Here is a 13,719-nt window from a genome sequence, read left to right on the forward strand (position 1 = left end):
GGACTCTGGATCCAGAGATGTGTGGTGGTCACATTCTTCTAAATTCCTTTCCTCTGGGAATGCTCCTTCAGCAAAAGCCTGACCCTGCTTGGGTAACTTTGGGCTTCCACCTGCACTTACTGCTTCAATTGAAACATTTGGAATTCATTCCCTCTTAAATCTTGCATTCTGCTCTCTACTATAAAAGTAAATCATTCAAGTTGATTATCGTTTCTGAAGTCAGATCATGGTCTCCCAGGAGTTATATATTTTTAAAGTTTACAATCTGAAAGTCCCAACACTATCAAATACTTAATTAGTGACCTAGGGCCTCAAAGTTTCATGGCTGGCCCACCAGTTTAAGGTTCGTAAGGAATTCTATTTGTTTCTCTTCTTGTTGGGCCCTGAGGTGCCACTTAAATTTGTTTAGAACTACTGAAAATTAGCCTGTTCCTACCAGCTTAACGGCATGCTATGGTGCTATGGTATATGTCTCTCTCTCTCTCTCTCTCTCTCTCTCTCTCTCTCCAGGAACATCTTTTTCACCCATTAAGAACATAAGAAGAGCCCTGCTGGATTAGGCCAGTGGCCAATCTAGCCCAGGATCCTGTTCTCACAGTGGCCAACCAGATGCCTATGAGAAACTTGCTTTCTCTGGCTTTTATATAGATAACGAATTTCTGCTCCCCGCCCCCCAGTATTCTGCTGCATTGCCAATGAGTTTCAGCTTTCCTGGGGCCTTGAGACATTCCATCTTTTTGCCACAGTTTCCCATCCCTTATATTTCTTTTTCATTTTCTCTGTAATGAGGAGCTGGTCACTGTAGATATAAAATGATTTATTAAGGAACTACATATATGCAAAAGGTTTATGCTCTTTGAACTGCTTTCCCATTCCCTATAGCCCTGTCCTTTCTTTTTTATCCAAACCTCTTAATCCGGCTAAGGTGGATTTCCCATTTCCCATTGTGTAATCACTGGTTCTCAAACAACTTGAAAATTGCCAATAGTCTTGATGGGTCATGTATTATTTTTCTCCCTGTGGTAGCAATTGTAATACAGTGTGCTAGATACCATGGTTTTTAATTGTATTGTTAATGTTTCTTATATTTCTTATATTGCATCTTACTGTATTACAATTTGTATTCCATAGAATTCAAATTATATTAAATAAAACACTGCCAAAAGATTGCATGTGGAAGGGGGAGTTAGCAGAAATTATCCCCCAACCCACCCCTGAACAGGGGAACAACTCAGAGCTATGCTTTTATCTTAAACACTAGCTTAGCACCAAATCTTAAATCTCAAAGTCACGATTCATCTGCAGTGCGTTTCTCTGTGCTGAACCAACATTGCACTTCCGGCTTATAAGGTCCTTGATCTGCCAGTCAAGCTATATTGATCCGAAGGAAAAATATGTGAAAAATCTAAGGTGCTTTCCCTTAAATTAGTTTTGTTGTGTATTCCGTTGCTTTGAATTGCTATGGTATCGATTGATCTTCAGGTTGTTGAAACAACAATTGCGTGTGCTCAGAGGAGTCACAAGCTAATCCTGTCAACTTGCTTCTGATACTTGTTTAGCTATTACAGGTGATACTCCTTAATTCATCTGCAGTTTTGGGCTCTGCCACTTAAGTGCCTATCTTCCCAAATTAATCAAAAAAGGAAGAAACTGTGGCAGAAACCAGGTTCAGGTTAAGCACTGAGCAATCAACACCACAAATCTGTCCTACAGTGCTGAAAATTTCACTAAGAAACTTCTAAAAGAATGAAGGGTATCCATAACAGTTTTGAAAGCTACTTTAATAATTTTATATTATCTGTCCCAGAATAGGAGAAACCCAGAGGATCTTTTATTAAATAATCTTACAATACTTGCTTGTAGATGTACGAACTTTCCTCTTTTTTGTTTTGTTAACTGTAGGAAAGTATAGTAACATAGTAACTACATGTGGTATTTAGTTAAAGTTTGGGATATGCTTATTTTATGGCAAAATTGACCCACTAATGATTAGTTGCTCTAGTTAAGTTTAAGGCAGGAGGACTTAAAACTGTTTGGTTCTGACTTGTAACTCATGTAGATCGCCTGAACATTTGTAAGCCAACAAATACTGGTGTGTGTGTGTTAGTTAGTTGTAATATTTTAGCATTTGCTGTGATTAGGCTAATTGCATCTATTTCAATATTCATCAACTATAAAAACTGAAGATAATGGCTTGTTATTGGATTAATCTGCAAGGTAATAGGGTCTTGGTTGTTAATTTATTCTTGCTAAATTATTGTTGTTTTGAGTAACCTTTTATTCTGTCTTTACTATTGATCTGCTGTGTTATTTAGTTACATTTTTATATTGCTTGCTAAAACAATATAATCAATCGTGTGGGGTAGGGAGCTGTCCAAAGTAGTGAAGTCTAGCTACATGGAAGGGATTTTTCTGGTTGTTTTATTGTCATTGATGTGACTTCTCAAATAGGCCTCTGAAAGAACAGGCTAATATTTAGTGTCTTAAAAACAAAACAAAACAAAAAACCACAACCCCATATTAGTGTATTTGGGTTGTGTTTGGCTGTTTATGTGGATCTCAAGGGCACTTGCAGAAACTAGCTCAACATCTTTAGACATGGGAAGCTGGTTAGAATTTTTTTAACTTGGATCATATAGGATTTTTATTCCTCAGAGATAACTGGGATAACTATATACAAATAAGAAGATAACATCGTGGCAAACTAGCTTTCCATAGTGGAGGTTTGGATAGCTTAAGTCAAAGGCTCCTGCAATTTATTTTATTTATTTAACAGCTAAATACATAAAATAAATTTCACTGACCTTGTCGTTGACTTAGATTATTTAAATCTTATCCCAATTTAATAACTGAGGAGAAAACCTAGTCTGTTTCCCCTTGTGCACACAGCTCTGTGTGCTTTGGATTGGGGCCTGTTGCCTTCAACATATAAGTGAGCTACTAAATGCTTCATATTTATAGCCTCAGTAATTCAGATCCTAGTTTCCTTTGTTAGTTGGCAACCCAAGATTAGAGCACAGTTTCCTGATTTGAATATAACTGTAATTTCAAGAAAGCAAGGCAGCAGAGTTGAAGCTGGCACATAAAAGAAAGGTGGAACAAGTGAGAGAGAGTATGTTTGCCTGATTCTCATGTTAATAAGCCCTGATTGATTAAACTATGATTGATGTATGAACTGGCCCATTGGTTTGGTTAAGCATAGTGTGCTAATCAACTTCATTGGTTTCCTTCAAAAATGTAAAATGGACAAGAAATCTCTTCTACTTTTTAGCATTTTGTACTATTCTTAGAATGTGGGACGCGGGTGGCGCTGTGGGTAAAAGCCTCAGCGCCTAGGGCTTGCCGATCGAAAGGTCGGCGGTTCGAATCCCCGCGGCAGGGTGCTCTCCCGCTGCTCGGTCCCAGCGCCTGCCAACCTAGCAGTTCGAAAGCACTCCCGGGTGCAAGTAGATAAATAGGGACCGCTTACTGGCGGGAAGGTAAACGGCGTTCCATGTGCTGCACTGGCTCGCCAGATGCAGCTTTGTCACGCTGGCCACGTGACCCGGAAGTGTCTCCGGACAGCGCTGGCCCCTGGCCTCTTGAGTGAGATGGGCGCACAACCCTAGAGTCTGTCAAGACTGGCCCGTACGGGCAGGGGTACCTTTACCTTTTTACTATTCTTAGAATATGAGAATTCAACACCACTTTGTCACTTGACATAGAAATTTTCTTTGTGCATACGTATGCTTCTTATGTATGCTTATCATGTTGAGATTGTTAAGAAGAGAGCAATTGAAACTCACGCAGATTAAGTCTAAATAAGTACTGCAAATGGTCAGCAAAGGTCAATTTTGTTAAGTAGGGATGTGCAGATTAAATAAAAGTCAGAAAGCTTAAAAATTACAAGCTGATGATCAAGAAGAGTTCAGAAAAAGCAGAAATAATATAAAACAATGACAAAGTAAGTTGTCACAGTGTCTCAAGTTATGTATGTCTAATGCGTCTCTTCAGACAAACATTGCTTGAATAAACATAAGTTTAAACTACATATAACAGTTTAATTTGTTACTGTCTATAGATCTGCTTTGGGCTATGTGGCTTGAATAATCTACACTGGGAACCTTAAAGCACATAGGATATAAGAACCAAGAGCTTCAGGCATACTGTCTTCCGAGGATTAAAAACAACCTGGAAGTTAGGAACAGAATATTATGTATGATTACAAGGAAATCACTTTGGCTTAGAAACCATATGCCTGCATGCTTATAGCATGCATGCCTTACACAAAATGCTGTAGAGCAAGGAACCTGTTAAACTCAACTTCCATCAGCATCAACTAGCATGGGCAATGGCAGGAATGGTGGGAGGACTACAGGTTCTCTTAATAGTGTCCAGGTATTCTGAGAGAAAGGAAGAGTGAAATTAAATTAAAAAGCATGATCATGATTGAGTCCTTGATAAATAACATTTGGAGACACCTTGACCTTCATAGAAAGTTTTTTAAAATGGAGAAAAAGTAGTGTGGGTATATTAATTTAAGATGGCGTGTTGTCATTTCTTTTACTGAAGGGCAATCTCTACCTCTTTCTGTTTCCGACAGGGGGAAAATGTGTTAACATCTAAAATGGCATCATGCTACCTCACACAGATAGAATTTGAAGGCTTCTAAAGCTGCAACGCTGTTGGTAAGCATTTTTATAGTAGTCCTCCCTAAAACCCAGTTAACATTTTAATCATTTTCACTTATTCAGGAGTCAAAGCAGATGAGACATAACTGAATATTCTACCTCTTTGATTTGGTAAAAAGCGCCTCTGGATGGTGCTGAGAGTGGCAGGATCATGGTATAGAGATGTTAGGGGATTTCTGATTTTTTGGGTGTGTGTGTGTAAATAATCATGCATGCTATATATCTGGCAACATTTCCCTTTGGTTATTTACACTTACTCTGTAATATAATAAAAGAAACTTTACTCAAAATCCTCTACTTGGCTCTGAACTTTTTATATCAGAGATTATGTCTTTGATTCTTTCTCATATGGTTTTTGTAAGGCACTATTTCAATGACTATAGTATCTGGTCATAGATGCTGCAGTGCAACACCATTGAACTGGACATTCCATGGAAGTAGTGTAGGAGTTGTAGATTAAACCACTATATAATTCAGGGCCTTGATCTCATTGTGGACTAGTTCCTTCTCTGAAGTTTTTAGGTTGTTTTATCTAAAGGATGAAAAAGGTCAAGATATTGTGTCCCCCCCCCTTATTTTCTCCTCCTCTTTTCCAATGGTTTTGTTGTTGTTATCATTTTATTGTTTTTATGATACTGTGCAATAAAAGAAAATTGAGGTAGTCCTATTCCTTGTTTAGCTAAGCTCAAACAAACAAAAAATAATGCCCATGAGAACATTTGGTATTAGTGTATTATTATGGTGGCTGTGAGTAAAGCTTTTGATTTTGATAGGTCTATATATTGGTGACACAGATGGGGGTGATATGTTCTGAGACATAGCTGCTATTATTGCTAGTGACAGGGCTTCCATTAATAGATGCAGTGGCTCAGAGGCTGTGAGCGTGAAATGAACTGATCTAAGCAGAAAAGAGAGCAAAACAAGCTGAATTGTGCATTTAAAAATTTACGGTGGGTCAGTGAGACCAGGATACAACTGTGAACTTCTTTTTTCAAAAAAGAAGCAGCAGCAATAATAAATGAGGGCATCAGGGCAAATTACAACTATTAATTGAATGCTGTTGCTTAGACATAGAATATACTTGGTTGTGGTTCCTTAAATTATAAATTAACGGCTGCCAAAGAGAACCTGCCCTATCAAGAGTGTGTAGTCTCATGAATTACTTGTAAGCTATGTAAGATAATAATCTTTTTCAAGGCAAAGATGAGGCTGGGTGGGCTTATAAAAACTAGAATTATGGAGTGCTGGTATAATGTATGAATGGTGAAATCTGTGAGTCAAATCTCATCTTACCCACAAACTCACTAGGTGCTCTTCAGACAAGGCATTATTATACTTTTTTTTCATTTGCCCCCTATGGTGATCATAAGATTGGTCTATCTTAGGGTGTGATTATAAGTATTACTCTCATGGCTCTCACCATGCTTGACTATTGGCTCTGATACCTGGGTGATGAAAGCTGTAGTTTGGCAACATCTGGAGTTTCCCCCAGTTGGTATATGAAGCAGTTTGAAATATTTATCGGTGCTTTTAACACTATTGGGTTGTCCTTTATGGTGACATTGCCTTGGTGAAAATCACTTCCACAAGCTGCTTTTGGGTGGACAACCCCTCCTAACTACAGTGGCTCCCACTGCCAGATATCACTTCCAGAAGAACCCTGCTCCCCACTCTCAGAAAAAGCTTTCCATGAGGTGGTGAAAGGCTTAAGTCAATATGGTAATTGGCAAAAATGGTGGTGTGATTTGAATGAAAGAATTTTCTGCTAAGGTAAAGCCACATTACACATAATAATATTTTGTTTGCTTGTTTTTTAAGATGATGGATTGGGGAAGGTTGGATCCAAACATGCTCTTCCACTCATGGAACAGCTATTTCCATCAGCAACAGTACACTCTCATAAACAGCAAATCCCTTTTGTGAGTGGAGGGTTATCTTTCCATGAGCAAAGACTGGTTTTAGGATCCATCCAAGTATCCTCTCTAAACTCTAGAAATTTAATTCAAATTTCTCTGATGGTCTATGCACCCATATTTCTAATATCTCTATAGTTTAGTGTATCTCTGTTACTCAGAGACTTTACAGTAGCCCCATTTCATTTGTGGGCACGTGGAGCACATAGCAATAGTGACAGAAAATTCTAATCACTAAAGACAGTGTTATGAAACTGGTTAGTGATGGTGACTGTCACAATGAATCCATTATAGGCAAAGGACTTGCTGATCAGAAGGTCGGCGGTTCGAATCCCCGCGACGGGGTGAGCTTCCATTGCTCGGTCCCTGCTTCTGCCAACCTAGCAGTTTGAAAGCACATCAGAGTGCAAGTAGATAAATAGGTACCGCTCCGGCGGGAAGGTAAACAGCGTTTCCGTGCGCTGCTCTGGTTCACCAGAAGCAGCTTAGTCATGCTGGCCACATGCTGTACGCCGGCTCCCTTGGCCAATAAAGCGAGATGAGTGCCGCAACCCTAGAGTCGGACATGACTGGACCTAATGATCAGGGGGTCCCTTTACCTTTACTAAGTTTCTGTATATAGAGTCCTGCATTTGCTAGATAAATGTGGCTGCCTCTTTCAGTGTCCAAAGAAATTCTAAGGCAAATGCATGAAGGCAAATGCCTTGATGCATGGAAGCAGCCTTTCATATGTGGATTCCTCTTCTACTCTGGATTGGCTTTCTAGACTTGGTTCTATGCATTGAAAGGAAAATCTACCATCCAGTGTTCACAATAATTCATAGCAGATGGGTCCTGCAGAAATGGTTTATGTAACTTTGGAAGTACTGATCACTGTTCTTTTGGTGTGAAGGTGGCTTAAATTAAGGTATATCCTCAAACAGGTTATCTAAGTTGACCTTAATGTTGTTGGAAATCACTTATGTTAGGGATGGAAGGGAAATGTGGAATATAATCATGTTTTAATGGTACTGATCAAACTGTGACAAATACTTAAGAATTAAAACTTTGCAGGCTGTGGCTTCCCCACCCGCAACATTGTTAAATGTTCATAATGTTTATCTTCACTGAGGGTGATGATGTTTGGTGGGGGGATAATGTTAGTAATTTAAAAATTGTTCAGTTTACTTAGAGAAGTTCATAAACATTGATTTGTCACATCATGTATGACAAAATGTTTTTTGATCTCCAAACTTTGAGTGCTTCTGGAACAAAGCAGTGCAATAAAATGATTTTAACTGATGAGACATAACTACATCAGTCTATTTCCATGCCAAATGTAAGCAATCCACCTCAATTATGCTAATTGGTGCCCTAAAAGAAAATGTTACAGCTGTTTGGTAAATCAGGAAGGTAGAGAGTTTCTTTTTCAGCAGAAAACATTCCACAGTGTTCTTGCAATATAACAGTCAAACTGTTTGTATTTACATTTTTTAAAAAATAAATCATATAATTGGCATCTCATTCTCATCATCAAAGTTGCCTATGTTTGCATAGGTTGTGCATATTTTCAGATCCTGGTGAATCTGAAGGTCTATATTTGGTCTGTTTGAAGAATTCTGCTTCATCAGTTTTGCCTCATTTGTCCAAAACAAATGGACAGGTTGCAGTAGTAAGAGGAAGACGGAAATTGTGACCAGTACTATATCTCTTAATAAAGATCTTCATGTTGTTGTTTTTGGAATTTATGTCCTACACAGGCTTTCAGACTGCTCAGACATATCTCTACCCTCTTAATAATTTTAAATAAGTAAATGCAACACACCAATAAAATATTTATTTTTATGAAAAGCACACTCTCTATTCAGCTTTGCAATATTGATTAAAAACCTTTGGTCCCCAGCCTGCCTTTCCATCAGTGAAGGAATTGCCAGAAGTATGCCATAGCTCCTCTGGGAAATGCTAAATTCTAGATGGATCCTAGAACAGTACTATCCCTGAGATTATATGGTTTCATTCCCCTCCCTCTTGTCTAAGAAGCATCAGGAATGGGAATGTGTAGGTTTTATTATCAAATGTTGCAATACAATTCCTTACAGCTAACAGACATTACTGAATTTTCATTTAATGCATTTAAGTCAAATCAAATACCACATATAGGTTGTTTCTGCCATGAAATACAGTGCTAGCAATGAGATGTATAATTGAAGATAGCAAGGGAAAGCCACTCCACATGCCATCAAGTGCAGTGCAGAGTCTGGAAAGCCTATTTTACTGGATATCAAAACCTATTTTACTGGCCTATTTTACTGGATATCAAAACATTTCATTTGGGAATTAATTAACACTGGAAACACATTGTGGCAAACTCTTTAGGCATATCTGAGCCTGGCTTGAGTTCATGCTGTCTTAAGAACACCGCCGTTAGTTGGATACCCTGCTGTTGGCAACCTATAAACACATGTGGTCACTTTCATGATCCAAATGTCTGTAGGAATTAGTTGCACTCCTAGGGGCCCCAGTAGCAAACTTGTCAGTTCTCCTGAATTCTGTGTTGATGGCAGAAATAATTGTCCTCCAGCTTGACTGTGGGAAAGCATAGAGGGAAATGACCCTAACAAATGGTGGTTCATCCATTTTGTGACCAGTAACATGCTGGGATTCCAGAAATTTTTGGAGCAATAACAGCTAACGAGAAGAAGACTTTCCAAGCTTTGAGGAACCTGATTAAAAATTGCGCAACCGATTCTCACCCCCACCGCCCATGCTGCAAAGCACATGACAGCATAGCAACTGAGAAGCAGGGAGGCAGGAGCCAAATGGGCACCACCTCCCCATCGCAGGCAATTCTGTACAAATGCCACATCCTGGCTGGTCTGTTAGTTATGAAGCAGGATCTGTATGATGATGAGGCCAAATGAAACTCAAAGAGTAAGAACACAGATCACATGATGAGCTGGCCCAGAAACCTACCAACCAACCTGGAGCTAAGCCCAAATTTCTCTGAGGTTATTTTTCCTGAGAATGTTTCTGATATCTTGCTTTTTCTCACCATCCCCGAAAGGCCACTTTGCTGAATATACAGCAACATTTTATGTGGTGACCACAATTTCACCCCCACCCCCAATACCCCAGAAGAACACCAGGCTTTGTGGCTTATGGAAAATGATTGCCAGCATGTCAAAACATTTGCAGCAGCCAACCAAACAAAAAACAACAACAATGGAGGGTGGGGGACATTTGCAGCAACCAAACCAAACCAAAAAACAACATCAATGGAGGGTGGGGGACAACTAAGCCGTTCCACTGTCAGTGTTAATTTTGACCTTATTTACTGTGAGAAACTGTTGAAGAATTTATCCACACACCTCAGGACAAATTGGCTGAAATGGTGCCCCAATTTCTCTGCCCAAAATAGGCTTCAAAATGTTGCAGGGTCTTCTACCATACTATTTTCCAAATGTACCTTTGCTAACTGATTAATATACTGGGGAAGTCTGTTTATGATTGCCAAGTATAATTACTTTCTCTGTCACCAATTTGTTTTGATTGTGCCATAAAAGAGCATTCTCTTGGCATTTAGAGTATGATAATTCAGGGAAAACCAATCAGAACAACCAGCACTTATCTCTGTGACTATATTGCCTTTGCATAACTTATCAGCATTCCAGCTGAGTGATGCATGACAACCGTGTTTTCTGTCCTGAATCAGACAAATTGTTCTTAGCTAGAGGTACCTAGCACAACACCTTCCTTTGGAACGTGGTTAACCCTTATGTCCACACAGCACCCTATGTGACTTTTGCAACCATTGCTGGACAGAGATAAGTTGCTCACTGTGATCCTTATACTGGTAACCTTTCAATTGCAATATGCTCTTTGGGACTTCCCTTGAAATTGATCTGGAAGCTGCAACAGAATGCTTCAGCCAGGTTGCTGAGATGTCCACATATTTTACCTGTGTTGAGGTAACTGAATTGGTTGCCAACCAGCCAGTAGCGTAGCGTGGGTTGCCAGCACCCGGGGCAAGGCAAGTAATTTGCGCCCCCTAACCCGTGGATTTGCGCCCCCTAACCCGTGGATTTGCACCCCCTAACCTTAACCCCCAGATGTTGCGCCCGGTGCGGCCGGCCCCCCTGCACCCCCCACGCTATGCCACTGCAACCAGCTACCTAGTCAGGTTTACAGTAGTCTTGTTAACATAAAAACCCTGAACAACTTGGGACCAGGTTACCTAAAATAATTCATGCATAGACCTTTAATATCACTTAGATTATCTGTGGAAAATTCTCCTCATGGCACTGGGCCCTTCATAATATCACAGAGCATTGATCTGAAAACAGGCATTTTCTGCTGTTGCCCCTCTTCTGTGGAATACCCATCCCTCTGCCATACACAAAGTAACAACCACTTCAGCTGTGTTCCATTGTTGACAGAGGGGGAGAGTGTGGAGGTAATTAGGCAGGAATGTGGAAGGGGGAGGAGGAGCCAATTTGCAGTAGAAGCCTGAGAACAAGGAGAGTGCTGAGAACATGGAGAAGGGAAGGAGGAGTTCAAAGGAGAAGATGCAGACTGACAGCTGTAGCTCAGACTCAGAGGGAGCGCTACAGGGAATTGCCCATCCCCAGTTGTGTAGGCTTGCAAAGATTAATAAAAGGTGTGAACAGGAAAGGAAGCGTAAGTGGGGCTTTAAAAGTGGGAGGAGGAAGGGGCATACCTCAGACTCAGCAACAGCAAACTTGGAAGCAGACACTGAGTGACTGAGCTCCAGAGTGATTTGTGTGTTTTGAGCAATAAAACCTGAGTTAATTGCTGCCAGCGTTGTCTTGCTTCTGTGGGAAAGACCCAACCATAACAAATCATCAGTTGCTGCAGATGTGTTGTGAAGACTTATCTCTGCCCAAGCTTTCCTTGACGCGTATTATCAGACCTATTTTATGTGAATCCCCTAATACCTGTTTTATTATTTTACATGGTTTTATGTTGCTGCTTTATTGGTTTTGGGCTGCATTTCTTATTGATACGTCTTAACATAAATGTACTCCACTTAGATTTTTGAAATATTAAGTAATTTATAAATGCCTTTAAAGATGCTAGAAATACTTGGGACTATAGTAACCTGGGTTCAAGTTCCTGCTCAGCCATGATGCATATTGAATTATTTTGAGCTAGTTATTATCTCTCAGTTGAAGCTATTTCATAAGAATGTTGTCTGTTTAAAATGGGACAAACACAAATCATTTGCCCTTAGGGGAAACATGATATGCAAATATGATGAATTAAAAAGAGTAAGAGCTCCTCCAGACAAACTGTTTGTTCAGCACTCATCCTGACTTGCTAGCACAATAAATTTGGTCTTTATTAAACATTCATTCTGATTTGTTTACAGGGTAGTTATATGACAATGAATATTCATTCTGCACCCATCCTGGTTGGGATCCTATTAATTATTTCTTCATCCCACACTTTTAAATTCATTTCCCCATCACTTTCCAAACCACAAAAAGTTGCACTGGATAACAACCACTTAATCCACTTCAATTGAAAAAATCTAAAGCTGCAGTATGGCATTGAATCCTTCCTGAAAAATAGGAATGGTCTGGAGGCACCCTAAGTGAATAAAATTCAGAAATGTGCACACAGAGCTCCTGTGCTAAACTACCCATTTACATAGGCACCTATGTGCAAAGATTCCATTGCATAAGCATAGCTGCCCTAAACAACAAAGAGAACAGGAAAATATGCACCCATTAGAATTCTGTGTGTACGCTTGACCTCTTTGTATCGGAGCCATATTGTGCCACTCATGCGCCTATGAGTCATGTACTTTGTTCATACCAGCTTTGGAGATTAATGTAAGTGTTATTTTTGTCCACTGCCTAGTTTCAGCCAACTGCTACGGGCTATTGGATTTAGTGACACTGAGCAATGAAGAAAATAAATATTATTGCCTAGAGCACTGTGTTACAGGGCATGCCAAGGAAAAAAAAAGTTATAAGGCTTTGTTAGATTATAAAGAATCCTAAAGGATGCTGGGAAGGGGCCAGAAACCTAAAGCACTAAATAGTATAGAAAAACGATGCCAGATCATTTCATTTTTTCTTTTTTTTAATCCACCACTTAAAATGTCCTAGTTCAGGACTCCAGAGCTTCTGATTTTCCTAGTGAATGCATTCTGCCAGGCGTCTATTGTGGCTAGGGATGGATGGACCTGTCACTTTCAGTTCTCTGTTTATCGTTTTCACCCCAATTATGAATTCAGTTCTCCAAATTTCCACAGCAATTTGGGATTATGATTATGTTTATTTTTTTAAAATCTAATGAAAATTCACCAGCATTTTAGTGCAGATTTCTCCTAATAAACACAGATTTGTATGCAGTTTTGACTAATGTACATAATTTTTGCAAGTAATTTCCCCTGGTATAATGCATTATCGGTATGTTATCTTTCACTAATATATTTCTTTTTGTGCACACTTCCCCATAATATATGCATTTTTGTAAACATTGCTTTGTTGGAGAACTGCACTGCAAAATTCAGATAGGTGTGAATTTCAAAACGGTTTTGTTGTTGTTGTTGTTTAGTCGTTTAGTCGTGTCCGACTCTTTGTGACCCCATGGACCAGAGCACGCCAGGCACCTCTGTCCTCCACTACCTCCCGCAGTTTGGTCAAACTCATGCTGGTAACCTCGAAAACACTATCCAACCATCTCGTCCTCTGTCGCCCCCTTCTCCTTGTGCCCTCCATCTTTCCCAGCATCAGTGTCTTCTCCAGGGAGTCTTCTCTTCTCATGAGGTGGCCAAAGTACTGGAGCCTCAGCTTCACGATCTGTCCTTCCAGTGAGCACTCAGGTCTGATTTCCTTAAGAATGGATGCATTTGATCTTCTTGCCGTCCATGGGACTCTCAAGAGTCTTCTCCAGCACCATAATTCAAAAGCATCAATTCTTCGAATTATGAATTCTTTGAATTATGGTGCTGGAGAAGACTCAAAACGGTTTTAGAAAGTGATAATTCAGTAGATTTGTCTAGTAAAGAAAATGCCACAGTCTACTGCATCTGGTCCAACTGACTCCTTCTGAATTAGGCCCTGGAGCATAATAAAACTTTAAAAAAGATGACACATGAAAACAAAATAAGATGCCTAAACATGCTC

General features: G+C 39.7%; 1 protein-coding gene across 6 annotated transcripts in view; it reads left to right on the plus strand.

Moving 5' to 3' along the window:
* NLGN4X (neuroligin 4 X-linked) overlaps nucleotides 1–13,719 on the plus strand; it is a 157,971-nt gene that overhangs the window by 19,025 nt on the left and 125,227 nt on the right. The window contains exon 2 of one of the 6 annotated variants that reach the window (XM_028727739.2): nucleotides 4,583–4,667. The exons of the other annotated variants lie outside the window; for them this stretch is intronic. The gene's annotated coding sequence lies outside the window, so the exon portion shown is untranslated. The remainder of the gene's footprint in view (nucleotides 1–4,582; nucleotides 4,668–13,719) is intronic. 6 annotated transcript variants of the gene reach the window in all.

The sequence above is a fragment of the Podarcis muralis genome, chromosome 4, assembly GCF_964188315.1.
Source record: "Podarcis muralis chromosome 4, rPodMur119.hap1.1, whole genome shotgun sequence".
NCBI classification, from domain to species: Eukaryota; Metazoa; Chordata; class Lepidosauria; order Squamata; family Lacertidae; genus Podarcis; species Podarcis muralis.